The 13,716-nt window shown below is 33.5% G+C and overlaps 1 protein-coding gene across 2 annotated transcripts in view; it reads left to right on the top strand.

Moving 5' to 3' along the window:
- Positions 1-13,716, top strand: part of crppa (CDP-L-ribitol pyrophosphorylase A) — a 52,312-nt gene that overhangs the window by 34,752 nt on the left and 3,844 nt on the right. The window lies entirely within an intron of this gene.

Here is a 13,716-nt window from a genome sequence, read left to right as displayed (position 1 = left end):
ACATTTCGGTTGTCCCTATATTTAATGAAATGCTGCCATCTTGTGGAGGGGTATGAAAATGTTCTGCTGTGCATCACAGTTGGTAATTGTATTGATTTGACATCATAACCTAAAATCCCCTTAGTAACCTGTTCAGTGAATGTTTCTTTACTTTAAATGTAAAAATCCTTATTATTTCTTCTATTATTTCTATTTGTACATAGAGCAGACTTAATTGTTGAAGTTGAAGGATCAAGGAAATCTCTTCTTGAAGAGATTGTTGTGATGTGATCAATTTTATTTTAAAGTTTTAGGTCAGTAAATGTTAATGTTTTTTGTAAATAAATTATTAATTTTAGGATTAAAAGTGAAAAATATTTATATTAAAAATAGTTATATTTAAAATAAATTCTGTTCTAAACTTTCTATACATCAAAGAATCCTAAAAAGTAAAAAAAAAAAAAAAAAGCAGCACAACTGATTTAAACAATTGACAATTTATAGAGCAGCAAATCAACATATTAGAATCATTTCTGAAGGATCATGTGAGACTGAAGAGTGAAGTAATACATATATATTTAAAAAAAAAATTATATTTTTCCCCTAAAACTTTTAAACAAATATTAATTTCCATACATTCATTTCTTCCCTTCCTTCAAATACTAAACACACTGTTGTCATGAATTTGTTTTTTACATATGATGTTAAACTTGCGGTTTCCTATTATCCTGACCCTGAAAATCCTTCGCAGGCCTCCTTACGTGATGCAGATCATGAGCTCTCCAATTTGTTCTGTAGGCCAGCTTTACACCCACTCAACTGGGAAGGCCCTGCTGACCACATTTCATAAATTTAGCTGTTTTTATAGCTTAACCCCTGTCTGACGAAAACAGGATCCCGGACGAGCCCCCGAATTTGCGTCTTGACTCTTTCTCCTGTGCTCACCGCAGATTGCTAATTGATTATGGCCTTGTGCTTCCTCTCCAATGAGCGTTCGATAATTGTGGCAGGTTGTTAAAGTCACTTCCTGTGTCTGAGAATTGGCTCAATGTGAAGGCCTTCTACAGGCAGACCAATCAGGAGCTTGTTCTTGCTATTTTAGTTTCCATGGCGTGAATGGCCGACAACCCCAGTTTTTTCTAACTTGACACTGTTTACTCAATCTTAGCGTGTCTTGAGTTATTTCTACAATTTTAGTTCTAGTGAAAATATGCAACCACTTTGGTTCTTCATTCATTCAAACAAACAAAGTTTCTGTCACCTTCTCTTGCATAACTTTTCTCGCTTAACCAAACTCTCTATTTTTTTAGCTGTGTAATTTGTTCCACATTTCTGCATGTACACATCTGAAGGTGAGTGCGTTGGTTTTTCGCTTGCCAGCGGGGTACCGAGAGCGTATCTCTGTGTGAAGTCTGAGGTTTTGACTGAGATGGATTAACCTTTCAGATGTTCAGCAACATGTCATGGACATTTCTGGAAAAACTTAAAATGGAGCAAGAGTGAGAGGATCAGGTTTACACTTTATCCTTTTGACTTTGATTACATGGACGAAGGGGATATGACCATATCAGTATTTTTGGATGATGTTCATAGCAAGGCCAATTACAATAATATATACACTACCATTCAAAAGTCTGCAAAAATGCTGCAAAAATGAAATAATATTAGTATTTAAAACATCTACTTTAATATATTTTACAGTTTTATTTATTACTGTGATGGCAAAGCAGCCGTTACTGTAGAATTCAGTGTCACGTGATCCTTCAGAAATCATTCTAATATGCTGATTATCAATTTTTAAAATAGTTTTGCTGCTTAATATTTTTGTGGAAAACGATACAGTGATTTTTCAGGATTCTTTTTAAAGAGCAACGTTTATGTGAAATAGTAATATTTTGTAACATTACAAATGTGTTTACTGTCATTTTTGACTAATTTAATGCATTGTTTGCTGAGTATGAAGTATTCATTTCTTAAAAAAAAACAATATATAGCTATGTTTACATAGGCTATATTTTCCACATTTTTTTTCTTTTATAGCTATCTAGACTTCTGTTTAGTTATCTCATGCTTAAATTGTAGACAAGGCATTTTTGCCAGTTTGATAAAGCCAGTTACAGCTGTTGAAGTCTATGAAGGATGATCACAGCCTAATATAGTATTGATTGATTTTTCTGTGTTATTTATCTGGTTTTCCGTGTTACACACCATCCTCTGAGGCTGCAGTACAATGGCACGTCTGGATTAGTTTTAGACAATATGATTCATGTTCATTTGTTCGTACAGCTCTGAGACTTCGTGTGAAACTTTCTGAGAAAACCGCTAACCAGGAACAGCTGTGAAACGGTCAAGTAAGCGCTCGCCATATTTATGCATGAGAGAAGTTTCACTCGTTTTACTCTGGCAGAGCTGCACCATGTAAAATGCATGTGGTGCCGGGGTAGATGAGGCTTACAGCAGGGTTTTGCTCCATTCTTGACGTTCATCAGTTTCTTATGGTTTGCTTGCAGATTTTCTGGTGAAATTTTCTGGCTCGTATCATAGAGCTGGAACTTTCGAGGATTGTAAGACCAAGAAGACAAATTCTTCCCTCATGTTTTGAGGAAATGTTTACTATAGCATCTTAGAAACAGACCTGCAGGTCCAGTCTGAGATTACTAGTGACTTCTGTTTTTATAACAGTATTTTTATTTTTTTTCCCATTTACAAATTATATTATCAACTTTATTTAAATTTAAAAAAAAAAAACATACATTTCATTCTTTATTATTTTTATTATTACTAGTTCCCTTTTGTGTTAATAACAGCATAAATTTGGGTTCCAGATGGATGAATAGACATGGACTTGGACATGGAGAACAAATCAGGTGCACAGATATAAGAAATATTTACTGTTAGACAAGATATGAATGCATTACAAAGGGTTTCATGCTGTATATTATTATTTATGCTAAATATTATTTAGGAAGAGAAACTGAGACATGAAGCAGGCTAGACTTTTGAGCACCACAGTTCTAAACCATTTACAATTTGTAGAAAATATAATGGTGAAAAAGTTTTGATACAAATGTGAGTGAGTTTCTTTTGCTTGATGTTTCTGAATGAAACCTGAGTATCAGTGTAAGCTGAAGTGAGGTGAACCTTTTTCTCAAATATGCCTTGTGGTCTGTTCAGTTGCCTCCTACTGGTTTGCAAAGATGATTAATGACTGAACATCACTCAAATTCAGCACCCCTCTCTTGTGAAATCAGAGAGGCCCTCTTGAGACTCATTTGCATGCCCGACACGTGTAAATTTGATTTTGTGAAGGCTTTGCTGCGTTTGTTTTGGCCATGTTTCATAGTTACTCTAAGTTGCCATTTCTTAGGCCAAGTGGATTATGAAGGAATCAACATGTATAGTAAAATACAAAAAAAAAGAAAGAAAAGAAGATAGCAATGTTTCAAATGTTTTTATCCTTGACAATGGAAATCATTGGGGTCCAAAACATTGTAAGGACAAAAAAAAAATTTTTTTCTAAATACCTTTTATGTTCAAAAACCTGCCAATGACGTCTCTCCGTATTATGTAGTCACAGCATGGTACAAAGCACTAATACAGCAAGCATTTTTAAATCCTGACGCCTGTGATTTTACAGATGTGATTTTGTCAGCTCACCATCGGGTGTAACAAAATCCTGTCTGACAGCCATTTAGGTCATTTCCTCTCTTTAAGACCCCGTATTACAGCTCTCTAAAGGTAAAGGCTGCCCAGCACGTCGCCTGACGAAATTGGGAATGTTGGGTAATCTAATTAGAGGGCAGGATGGGGGCCCATGGGGCCACAGACTGTGGTGAAGCAGGGAAACACTCGCCCTAAAGCTGCACACCACAGGCTGGCTGTGGTAATGTCTGAGAGGCTAATTCTTCCTCATGAGGAAAAACAGGACCTTTTCTGGAGGGGACAGACACATCTCTGCTCCGACCACAGAGATAGAGAATCACTGACCCTTTGTGGAGTGAGTCAGTCTATTCCAGTCAGAATAAGGGTTGTTAGTTTTTACTAGTAAAAGAAAAAGGAGTTACACAATTTTACCCTATTCGGTCAAATTTAATGGGATGATGCATGTAATTTGATTGAAGAATTGTGGTTTCGGTAGTGAAAAGTATTTATATATATATATATATATATATGTATGTATGTATAAAATAGAAGAATGATGAACATGACCATTGTTGTTTCTTTAGAGTAAAATATTGTTTTTATTCTTTTTTTTTTTTTTTTGGTAAATAAGTTAGCATGTGATTTAAAAATAATAATAATAATAATAATTCCCTTGTATTATTATGCACATAATGGTGTTTTGTTATATGTTTAGTTAACTTATTTGTTTGATGTTTATTGCATTATTGCATTGTTTATTGTTCGTATAAAACCAGTTATGATGGCTTTAAATCATTATGTGGCTTTTTATTTTACCACTTGTTTTATAGCAGTTATATAAGTACATTTTAATGTACAAAGCAGATTTAAGTAGTTCAGGTAGGTATGTTTATTGCATTATATTTCTTTATTTTGAAAACATTGTCAGCGGATATTTAACAATTTATGAAATTGTTTTTTATTATTATTATTTAAAAAAAAAAAAACATTTTACAGTGAACATACTGGGAAAAAACAGTGGACAGGATGGGATAAAAGAAAAGAAAGAGAGCATGAAGCAATTCACAAATACAGAAAGAGAGGTTAAGACAGGAGTGATTTATGTCCTGCTATTGAGAAACTAAAATAAATCCAAACTCTGTGAGAGAAACATACAGTACGGACCGTAAAACACAAGACATGCTCGGCCACTTTCCCTGTCTTAACCTCAGAAGCTTGCGCTCCCTCTCCGCAATGTCAAAGCCAATAATTTAGGTTTTTGTCCTTTAGGAAATTATCTGAGTTGGAAAGGACGTTGTTTTCTTCAGCCCAAGTTTGTTGTAAAGGGAATTCTGTTTGAGTTTTGGAGGTTGGTTTTATATAATCAGGTCAGAAGTCATTTTTGTCAGCATTGCGAGTCTCTTTTGGAGTCTGTTGTTGGAGTCGCAAAACATTAAGTTGTGGTGCTCATTTTGGAGGTGCAGGTTTGCATCTGGCCTTTGCGATGATAAATGCTAAACTATAGTTCAATCTGTGATAAGCCCATTTCATTTTGACTAATCAAAAGGCTCGATAAATGCGATACACTTCATTTAGAGAGAAAATAGCATAGTGTGGAGCGTTTGATCAACATTATTTACACAATACGCCACAACTGTGGCAAAAGCATCGAAGGATTCAGAGGCCTTCGTGTCTTGGCGAACTTTGATATGCACACACACTCAGAGACGCGTTCATTATCTGCTTCCGCCCATCTTTTTAAACTGTTTATTTATGAAGGTGGAAGGATAATGATGTCTTGATTACACAGCAACAGGATTTGCCTTTGTGCGCTCTGTGACTGATGTGAAAGTGTGAGAGTGCAGTAAATAATTCATCCGCTTGATTTGTGACACTGTCAGCACGGTTTGTTGCTCTCAGGAACAGAACTCCAGATTGAGATGGGAGAATCCACCAAAATTCAAGGCTGGCATTCCATGAGAAAGAAAAGAAAAGAAAAGAGGATATATTCTGTGACGATTGTTTGTAGTGATCGTTTTGCACTTTTTTGACTTTTTATTGAAAGAAAAGTATCTAAAATGCAATATATTTTATAAAAATTCAGTAAAAACTATGGAAGCTCAGCTGCTACAGGAGTCAGAATTGTGAAATGTAACTCAGAATTGTTAAATATAAACTCAGAATTCTGAGAAAAAAGTCAGAATTGAGAGATGTAAACTCAGAATTGCGAAATATAAAATCAGAATTGTGAGAAAAAAGTCAAAATTGTGAAATGTAAACTCAGAATTCTGAGAAAATTCTGAATTCTGAGTTTGTCTCGCAATTCTAACTTTTCTTCTGATTTCGGAGTATACATTTTGCAATTCTGAGTTAATATCTTCCAATTCTAATTTTTTTGTCTGGATTCTGTGTTTACGTTTTGCAATTTTGAGTTAACATTTCGCATTTTTGACTTTTTCTCAGAATTATGAATTTACATTTCACAATTCTAAGTTAACATCTCGCAATTCTGACTTTTTCTGGAAAAGAAATCTCAATTCTTGCGATTTTTTTTTTTTTTTTTTTTTTTTTTTTATTATTTATTTATTTATTTATTTTTTTTCTGCCATGGAATAAAAAAAAAAAAGTTAATTGCAAATTTATTACAATATTTCTTTCTCGCATTTGCAACTAGTTTATAGCTCACTTTTTGCAAAAAAAAAAAAAAAAAACCCGCAAAATAAACAAACAAAAAAAACAATAAATCTCAAAGTTCTGACATCTTGCAATTCTGATTTTTTTTTTTTTTCAGAATTGAGAGAAAGAAGTCTGAATTGTGAGAGATAAACTCCTGTGGCAGAAACAAGCTTCTATTGTTGTTCTGCTTAATATTTTTGTTGAAACTGCGATACTTTCTTTTTTCCATATTCTTTGACATTAACACTGGAAAAGTATTTTTTGTCACTTTTGATCAGTTGAATGTGTCCTTGCTGAATAAAAGTATTAATTTCTTTGCAAAAAAAAAAAAAAAAAAGCAGTTTTAGTAGATGATGTGATGGCTGTGACTCAACAAATTACACAGATCTGTCGTTGTGGGCCTAAATTTACACCCCATGCTCTCCAGGTGTCTCTTTTATAGCTGCTTCTTGCTTTTGGGTGAGTGTTTTTACACACGCTTTGTGATCCCTAGCATTTCCGCTACATCCACGTGCGGTTGACTCCATTTCCTGTGAAAATGTCTTGGAATCTAGAGTTTTGATTTTTCCTGCTTTGTTTTGCCTTGGAAAGCGGACTAACACATGCTTGGCAAATGTCTGTTCAAATTTCCAAATTCCAGTGAAAGTAGAGAATCATGTTTCATTGTTTCATAATGCAGTTCTAATGAAGCACGCTCGCGTCCCTTCGAGATCGTCCTACGCTTCGCTTTCCGGTGAGAAGTTATTCTACGCCCCCGTCTGTCTGACAAAACTCCCTATTGTTCCCTAAATCATGAATTGTATTCAAACTCGGCCAAGCGACCTGACAATGAGGGATGTCTCCGTGAAGTGAAGTTTCACTGATTTTTTGTGCGTTACAGTCATCCACATCTGCAATGTGCAGGGAAATAACCTATTATAAGAAAGTTTTATGGAGACTTTTTTTTGTCCCCACAAATATTCCTCATCTCTCTCTCGGACCAGCCAGGCAGATGTTGGGTCAGACAGGAAGTTTCTTCCCCTCGCTCTCTGTTCTTAATGAATCTCTGGAGAGGGTCTGGATAGGGGCTGGACCTGGATCTGTCTCTTCCGTTTAAACCTTACGCTTCATTCTCCCGCCCTGCTTATGTAACCCTCATACGCTCCGTAAAACTCGCCTGAGATTCATCATGTGTCAAAAAAACTCAGGCCAGAGCAAGCGATGGTGCGACTGATACTAATATGAAGCAAAGGGTGCTGAAATCACTGGATTTTTAGTGGTTCTGACTAGTTGCTCATACAAATCCTCAACATCATGTCTTTTTTATTACAGCAGCTTGGCATTTTGAATCATTTTGCTGTCAACAAGTTGAAATTGATTCATCATTCTGTATATTATTACGGTGTGCGTAATCGGAATGACAATGCAAACTCAGTAGGATCATGGATGAAAGCGTCTTATGCTGATTTTACTGCTAATCTACAGCATGTGCTCATATGTACGTCTATTTCACTTCAAACTAGGGTCCAGGCTAATAATTTTAATGAAAAATATTTAAAAAGATGTTAAAGGATTTAAAAAAGTATATATGCGTATAATTATACATATAATATTAAGCTACTGTTTTAAAGGTTTGAAAGTTTTTTTTTTGAAAGTCTCTTATGCTCACCAAGGCTGCCTTTCTTTGAGCTAAAATACAGTAAAACCGTAATTTTCTGAAATGTTATTACAATTTAAAATAAGTGCTTTCAATTATAATTGATTTTAAAATGTAATTTATTCCTGTGATGCAAAGCTGAATTTTCAGCATCATTACTCCAGTTTTCAGTGTCACATGATCATTCAGAAATCATTCTAATATGCTGGTTTTGTTTAAACATTTCTTATTATATCAATATTTCATCATTTATTTGAAATAGGAAAGTCTTTTCTGTCACTGATCGATTTAATGCATCCTCATTGAATAAAAGTAATTTCTTTCATTTTTTTAAACTTATTTGATATTACTTTCATTTTGCTTTCTAATTTTTCTTTCTTGCTTTAATTATTGTAAATGTATTGTGTATTTACACTGGCGTTCAAAAGTTTGGGATCAGTAAGATTTTTATGTATTTTAAAGAAGTTTCTTATGCTCATCAAGGCTGTGTTTATTTAATGAAAAATACAGAAAAAAAATGTAATTTTGTGAAATATTTCTGCAATTTAAAATAATTTTTCTTTTTTAATATACTTTAAAATGTAATTTATTCCTGTGAAGCAAATATGAATTCAGATTTCAGTGTCTCATGATCCTTCAGAAATCATATTATTATATTAGAAAGATTTCTGGAGGATCATTCCGTACTGTGTCACAGAAATAAATTATATTTTAAAGTATTTTAAAATAGGAAACCGATATTAGAAATCACAATAATATTTCACAATATTACTGTTTTTTTTTTCTGTATTTTTGCTCAAATTGATGAGCATAAGAGGGACACATTAAAATCATTAAACACCTTACTGATCCCAAACTTTTGAATGGCAGTGTATTTATTGTTGAAAAGCTGTATTTCCAGGTTTAGACATCTAATATGTGACCCTGGACCACAAAACCAGTCATGAGTAGCACAGGTATATTTGTAGCAATAGCCAAAAATACATTGTATGGGTCAAAATGATTGATTTTTCTTTTGTGCCAAAAATCATTAGGATATTAATTAAAGATCATGAACCATGAAGATATTTTGTAAATTTCCTACCGTAAATATATCAAAACTTAATTTTTGATTTGTAATATGCATTGCTAAGAACTTCATTTGGCCAACTTTAAAGGCAATTTTCTCAATATTTAGATTTATTTTCACCCTCAGATTCCAGATTTTCACACAGTTGTATCTCGGCCAAATATTGTCCGATCCTAACAAACCATACATCAATGGAAAGCTTATTTATTCTGCCCCCTCTCTCAATTTCAAAATATTGACCCATATGACTGGTTTTGTGGTCCAGGGTCAAATATTACTTATTTCTCTAATAATTAATGAGTCTTTATATATGAAAATATATAGCAGCTTTTATATTTTACTAAGGGAATCATTTTATTTGAGGGCCTTTGGCATCGAAAGCTTTAAAAACCCCAAAAGATTCTATGCAATGTCTGTCAAGCTCTAAATAGGACAAAACACTTGAAAAACTTTGTTAAAAACTTGAAATTTTTGTTTTTAAAAAAATAATGGCCTACAGATCGGATGAGGGTGAGTAAATAATGACAGTATTTTCTTTCAGTATTTATAGGTCACCTATTCTTTTAATGTTAAGCAGGCACACACAGTACGACATGTCTTTGCAGAACGCTGTCTGAGGAGACACAAAGACACAAATCCAGCGTTGACTGATCTGGCAGGAGCGATCGGGACTTTCAAGTGGATGCCGAAGTGTTTCAATATCCTTCTATTGTTCCGAGCTTGCGTCACGACCCTTGCACGAGGATGGAGATGGGATCGAGTTAGAGTTGGCTATTAAACCGCAGGCTTGATTAGAGGATGATGGGATTGTCCTGCAGCAAAATGGGGAAATGCTCAAGAGCTCCACTTCCCACTCTCAGGCAAGAACAGCCAGAGTAATGCCTCCCTTGAGAACTCCTGTGTGTGCGTGTGTGTGTTTGACCCCAGTGAGGACAAAATATGCATGGGTCAGTGAGTTCTGCTGGGCTGGATCACAGTATGACTGACAGCATAAGGAAGTTAACCTGCTATTTTAGCTTGGCTCTGTCTTGACGGCTGATGCGCGTCTGTTTAATGGAAATTATGTTTGCCATACCAAAGAGGCGTTTAGTGGTAGCGTATCCGCCACTGTGGACAAACATAATTATGCTGTCAATATATATCTCAGTATTTTTTGATATTTTCTTATTTTATGGTGCTTAAATATAAAACAGTTGCTGACAACAGAAGAAATTCACATAATAGTTCCTGTACACAAACCTTTATCATTTATTGCATTAAAAAATAAATAATTGATCAAACAAACATAAAATTATTAAAAGGAGATGAGATTATATGGCCTATTGATAGAAAAATTACATTTTTAATTAAATAATTAATTTAACAATGTAATATTTAATATTATTACATTTCATAAACTTTATTTTTTTTAGAGTTTAATTTAATAATAAAAAAATCTGCGCACCACTCAAAACTTACATCACCACAAAAAGTATCTATTATTGTTGTTATATTTTTCGGTATAAAAAGAGGGAAAAAACTTTTTTATGATCATTCAAATTTGAGTAGTGTGTGGGATTTACATATTTTTTACTTTATATTCTACTTTTATCCCATACACCTACGAATGATTTGGATGTGCGAGGCACTATATCATTTAAATTAAAATAATAAAATTGCATTTTTTTATAAATATAATAAAATACAATTGAATTGAATAGTTAAATGCTGAATTAATTATTATTACTATGAGTAATTAAATATTTAATATTTTTGATGTTGTGGGCTATATTTCTGCTGGAGGTCCTGGACTTCTTGTTTAGACACATGGCATCATGGATTCTATCAAATACCAACAGATAAAAAATCAATAAGTGACTGACTCTGTTAGAAATCTTATAATGGGCCATGTTTGGATCTTCCAACCGTACAATAATCAAAACACAAACCTCAAAAACAACACAAAAATGGGTCACTGAGCACAAAACCAAGCTTCTGCTGGCCATTCCAGTCCTCTGACCTGAACCCTGTAGAAAATGAGTGAACTGAAGAGAAGAAGCACCAACATGCAGCTGTGAATCTAAAGGGTCTGGAGGGATTCTGGATGAAGGAATGGTCTCTGATCTCTTGTCAGGTGTTCTCTAACCTCATCAGGCATTATAGGAGAAAATTTAGAGCTGTTAAACTGGCAAATGGAGGTTTCAAAAAGTATTGAATAAAAGGGTGCCGTTAATTGTGGCCAATGTGTATTAGTGAAAAACATTTATCTCATAATGATATCCCCCCCCCCCCCCATTTTAAATTCTTATTATCCAATGAAAGGTTAGATTTTTTTTTTGAACTTTTTAAATAAAAGATCAAAAGGATTAACAATGCAGATTAATTTTCACAGCCTTCTTTGATCATATTCACCAAGGGTGCCAATAATTCTGACCACTACTGTATATATATTGCATTATTTTAAAAACAAATATTTTTTCTGCATAGCAGTTTGAGTAGAAATTAAAATTTTAATAATTATTTATTTAGTAGCCTATATGCACCCTTTTTTATTGATTAGTGACCTAAAATAGTGCAGAAACTTAAAAAAAATTAAATAATAATTTTATTGTATTTAAATGTCTCAGAATAAATAAAATGAAATGATATTTCCAGCTTTAATTTTAAAAAAAAAAACTCAGCTTTTCAATATTCTTACTTAGACTACTGGATGCTTTAAAATCTGGCTGCCATATCAGCTGGATGAGTGTAACAGGGCAGTTCACACCAATAACACACCAGCAGAGGTCAGCAAGGCCATTTACATATTAAACACAGTCTGACTGATTATTACTGGTTGATGAGAAACTAAGGACAAAAGCTATAGCTTAATGGCCATCATACTTCAACTTGAATGGCACTTAAACCTTGGAATAGCGTATAAAGAGAGGGTCCAACATCACATGTGGGTTTTTCCTGATGAAGTTCTACCCTCACATTGAGAATCCATTAGTCCGCTATAGGAAGAAACCTCCCAAGCCCCCTATTAAGGACGGGGAGTCTCCAGCACTCTGGGATTTGGCCTTCGTCATAGGCACCGACAGCGAGAAGGAAGCCATTAAATCATAAAATGTTGACTTCACTTTTTGAAATGAAAGGATTTATTAAAACAGTATGGTGGACCAGGGGGTACAAAAGACTTTTAGTGATGTATTTGGCTGTTACAGTCTTCAAACCCGTTTGTGGCCAGAGAAGCCGGTGGGCGCGACAAAATTAATTGGAGCGTGTGACAAACAGCAGAGAGAGTCGGACTTTACAGTCAAATACTTTCACGATTTATTTGACACAAATTATACCACCAACACAAGGAATAGCATGGAGGCTTTTTACTGCGTTCAGTCAGTGTGTAAAGCACACCTCCCAGATCATCTCTGAGGACACATTCATAATGCTGCAGTGGAATCCGTGGCTGCTGGGTTTAGTAGACAACATCAGCACGCATCCCTATAGTGTGTGTGTGTGTGTGTGTGTGTGTGTGTGCGCATGTGTGGTGCATCAGTGGATCTATTAGATAAACGCACACACTACTTCCTCTGCTATTTATAAAGGCCAGTTGTTCATTTAACAGCTAATTCAATGAGTTACATTTTTGTTACATTACAATTAAAATAAATTAATATTCATAAATATGATTTTTGAATTACAATTTAATGAAATGAAAAATATTTGATTTTCAACAAAAGCTGGAGTAATAAAAGTAGGCCTACCATATTTTTGGACACTCTTGGACTACTCAAGAACATCTTAAAGATGTTATTTATTTATTTGAACAGGATATTTAAATTCCATTTTAGTTCAAATCAGAAATATGTTTATGATTCAACAAAAGATAGGGGTACAAAAGTACCATTTCTTTTCTCTAAGAGATTTTAGAGAGGCACAGAAAACAACTGAATATTGCATTTATAATCTCAGTTTATTTATTTAGTTCAATTTAAATAAAAATATTTACATTAAGATGTAATTAAATAAAATCAGAAATAAAATTCTAGGATTTTCAACAAAGGTAGGGCTACAAAAGTACCTTTCATTTGTTTATTTATTCATTTATTTATTTATTTATATTTATTAGAAAAGGATATTTAAATTCCATTTTTCATATCAACAAAAGCTAGGGGTACAAAAGTGCAATTGTTTTTCTCATAAGTTTTTGTTGGACACTTTAGAGAGGCACAGAAAACAACTGAACATTGCATTTATAATCTCCGATTATTTATTTATTTAGTTCAATTTAAATAGAAATATTTATAAAAACAAGATATTTGAATTCAAATTTAATCAAATAAAAAAGATTTATATGATTTCACTGTAAAAAGTGATGTTGCCTTAACTTATAAAATTGAGGAAACCTGTTGCCTTAATATTTTTAAGTACATGATAATTAAAAAAATAAGTTAAGTGAATTGTCAAATTTTAAAATTATTATTTACTTAATAATTTAAGGCAACAGGTTTCCTCAATTTTTTAAGTAAAGTCAACTTATTATTTTTTACAGTGTTTCAACAAAGGTAGGGGTACAAAAGTACACTTATTTATTTATTTGGAATTTTAATTTAGTTCAAAATCATTTGAAGTTGAATTTTAAAGACCAAAAGGAAAAAAAAAAGACATAAATTGGAGAATAAAACATTTTAACCAGACAACAAACTAGCAAACACTTGAGAGAGGACAGACTTCTTTGTGATACTCTCTCGGGACTGAGTGATGATCAGAATCA

The sequence above is a fragment of the Onychostoma macrolepis genome, chromosome 15 (genome assembly GCF_012432095.1).
Source record: "Onychostoma macrolepis isolate SWU-2019 chromosome 15, ASM1243209v1, whole genome shotgun sequence".
NCBI classification, from domain to species: Eukaryota; Metazoa; Chordata; class Actinopteri; order Cypriniformes; family Cyprinidae; genus Onychostoma; species Onychostoma macrolepis.
This window is presented reverse-complemented; position numbering and strand designations above follow the sequence as displayed.